Source organism: Silene latifolia, chromosome X (genome assembly GCF_048544455.1).
Source record: "Silene latifolia isolate original U9 population chromosome X, ASM4854445v1, whole genome shotgun sequence".
In the NCBI taxonomy this organism is placed as follows: Eukaryota; Viridiplantae; Streptophyta; class Magnoliopsida; order Caryophyllales; family Caryophyllaceae; genus Silene; species Silene latifolia.
The window spans coordinates 238,346,903-238,350,530 of NC_133537.1; the positions used below are offsets into that span (position 1 = coordinate 238,346,903).

At 41.1% G+C, this 3,628-nt stretch overlaps 1 non-coding gene across 1 annotated transcript; it reads left to right on the forward strand.

The window, feature by feature from the left end:
- Window positions 1-3,521: 3,521 nt before the first annotated feature.
- Window positions 3,522-3,628, forward strand: LOC141626033 (small nucleolar RNA R71). The gene has a single exon (XR_012535765.1). It is a non-coding gene; the product is annotated as a small nucleolar RNA R71 (small nucleolar RNA).

The window sequence follows — 3,628 nt, forward strand, 5'->3', positions numbered from 1 at the left end:
TTCCTTCATTTCAAACAATTTCTTCAAACCCATGGCATTGAAAAAGACTCTTGTTTGTTCAAGAACACCCAACTTCTCTAAAGCATCTTGACATATGAATTTGGTGGATTGAATTTGTTTCATAGCAAACTTGACAAATGTATTTCTATGGGAATCGGAAATGAATGTTACCTCCGGATAATGCAAGAGTTGATTAATTACCGGAGTAGAGGGTGATGCTTCCATAGGAATTTGTTGTTGTTGTTGCACTACCAAGTTTGGTGTTGATACCACCATTGCCAAAGCTTTCTTTGCTTGTAGAGCTTTTTGCCTTTGAGAGAGAGCCTTTGCTTTTGGTGCCTTTGTTGCTCCCTTTGTTCTTGCCATTTGATGAACTAACCAAGTAAAGAGTCAAAAATCTTCAATTTGTAGAATGCCCAAATCGATTTGAAGGTGAAAGGCTTTGCCTTTATAGAAACAAAAATTGATTCAAAGGTTGAAGAATTTGCTCTTGGTTTTGATTGTTAATGAAGATGGAGTGATTGATTTGTTGTTTGAAAGATGGTTTGATTTGATTTTGGTGAGTTTTGTTGAGGGTTTTTGTTTTTGAGATGGAGAGGATGAGGGTTTTAATGTTATGGGTAGTGTTTATGAATGAATGAATGAATGAATGAAGGTGGGGTGGGTATTTAAAGAACTCGACAATTTTGGGACGGGGACAATCCGTGCGGATTGGGCGCAATCCGTGCGGATTCTACTGCTTCAAAATTTTCAAAATCCCGCCTAAAGACGGGCGGATTCTGGGGAATCCGCTCGGATTCTTCCGAGATGAGACGGCGGATTTCGTGCGGGATGGACGGATTCTTGTCCGAGAGATTTTTCTTTGTTTTTCTTGACTTCAAGACGGGCGGATTGTTCACAAGACGGACGGATTCTCTGAGACGGGCGTCTTTCCAGTAATCCGCTCGGATTCTTCAACGATCAAGAATTTTTGCAATTTCAGCTCGGCCCAAGACAGGCGTCTTCTCGGCAGGACGCTCGGATTTTTGCAGACGAAGTGATTCTCAAGAATCCGCTCGGATTGGTCCTGTGTGTACACGGATTGATTCCATCCGTGCACCAACGCATTCTCTTATCATTCTTTCTTTCTTTCTTTCAAATCTTGTGTTCTTCATTGTGGGGGCACTACTAAGGCATGAATAGCCTAGGCAATTGCCATCCCCACACTAAGGTAAAGCACTACACATCAATTAAAATCATTAGTCCCTCTCTCACTTCTCTCTTACATGACAATTATTTTGATCAAAGTAAAAATAAATCCAAAAATGACAAAAATGCAATACAAAAATTGAAAAGTAAGTTAGGGAGTTAGAAATATTTACAAGTGGTGGTTTAGGGAGGACTCCACCAAACTCTCATTCTTGATGAGATGTCGAGGGGGCATGTTCAAGGTGTTGTTGATGTTGCTCAACACCTTGAAGAAGTAATCAAAAGCTTGTTCATTGTTATGGTAGAGGTCCTCAATAGACCGTGGCCCTTGTTGTTGATCATGATCGATGGCATGCCCAATGTAGGGATTAAAGATCCCTTCAAATTCGTCGTCCCAAAGACCACAAACTTCATTGAGTTGATCATTGAAAATCTCTTGCTTAGATGGAGACAACTCTCCCAATTTCTTTTCTTGGCCAATGAGGCCATCATCTTCTTCCTTGGTTGATTTTGATGAGCTTTGCAAGCTCTCCTTGTCACAATTCACTTGCTCTTTGAATGGAGCATCTTCAACTTTCTTCCTCCATTGGAGTTCCGATTTCTTCCTTTCATCCTTTCGGCTATAATGATCAATCATGAAACATGGCTCATGCAAACGAGGAGCTCTCATGGTTTTGTCAAGATTAAAAGTTATGCTTTCATCTCCCACTTCTAGAGTGAGCTCTCCATGTTTCACATCAATCACCGCACCGCGGTGTGTGTAGGAAAGGTCTTCCTAAGATGATTGGAATGTTGGAATCTTCCTCCATATCAACAATGACAAAGTCCACCGGGATGAAAAACTTCCCATTTCGCACGGGGACATCTTCCCATATCCCTAATGGTGTCTTCGTCGATCTATCGGCCATTTGAAGAGTGATATTGGTGCATTTAAGCTCTCCCATTCCCAACCTTTTACTTACCGAGTACGGCATGACACTCACACTAGCCCCTAGATCACATAAGGCTTTGTTGATCGTTGTGTCGCCAATGGTACACGGTATTGAGAAGCTTCCCGGATCCTTTAACTTTGGAGGTGAACTCCTTTGAAGTATTGCACTACTCACCTTAGTGAAGGCGATAGTCTCAAGTTTCAGGATCGACTTCTTCTTTGTGAGGATATCTTTCATGTACTTTGCATAGGCCGGAACGTGATTGATTAATTCCGTGAAAGGAATTGAGACTTCTAAGTTCTTCACAATCTCCATGAACTTCCCAAGTTGATCATCAAATTTAGGCTTGGCTTGACGACTTGGAAAAGGAAGTCTAATCACAATGGGCTCCTTTTCTTTGGCTTTGTCTTCATTTTTCTTTGAACTTTCTTCTTTTGATGATTCCCCTTCTTGCACCACAACTTCATTCTCACTAGCTCTCACAACTTCATCCTCAACTTGCTTCTTGATTGCTTCATACCTTGTACCACTCCTCAAGTGAATGGCACTAACCGTTTCATGTCTAGGGGGATTACTTTGTGGTGGTAATTGCCCCTTTTGTCTTTGTGAGCTCGAAGATGCTAGTTGGGTCAATTGTGTTTCCAACATCTTGGTGTGAGCTAGAATGTTGTTGATGGTAGTGTCTTTTGCTTGGCTATCTTTTTGCATTTGGGTGAAAAATTCTTGTTGATTCTTTTGCATTTGGAGGACCGCTTTTGGACATCAAAACCTTGGTCATTGTGGTGATTGTATGGATTTTGATTTTGGTAGCCTTGGTTTTGATTGTAAAAGGGTCTTTGATTTTGATTTCTCATGGGTGGTGGAGTGTATGTTGTTTGAGGGTTTTGGACATTTTGGCTTTTGTATGAGAGATTTGGATGGAACTTGGTGTTTTCATTGTAAAAATTTGAATAAGGGGTACCACTTTTGTAAGCTTGGAAAGCATTAACTTGTTCGGTTGTTCCCCTACACTCACTTGAGTCATGACCCAAGGTTCCACAATTCTCACATATCCCGCTTGGGATTGATGAGGATGCCGTCATGGCATTGACATGATGCTTCGATGATTTTGAGTTTTCCTCAAGTCTAGCCATAGCTTGTTCAAACTTCAAGTTGATTGTGTCAATGTGAGCACTAAGTTGAGCACCCAATTGAGTAACGGTGTCCACTTCATACTTTCCTCCTCTAGTAGCCTTGCGAGGTCTACTATATTGTGAATTATGGACCGCCATTTCCTCAATCTTGTTCCATGTTTGATTGTCATCAACTTCGGTGAACATTCCATTTGATCCCATATTGAGAATGTTCCTTGAATCTTCATATAAACCATTCCAAAATTGTTGCACTAAAAACCATTCGCTAAGTCCATGGTGAGGACATGAGCGACAAATACCTTTGAACCGCTCCCAAGCTTCATACAAAGATTCTTCATCCCTTTGCTTAAAACCCGTAATTTGAGCTCTTAGCAT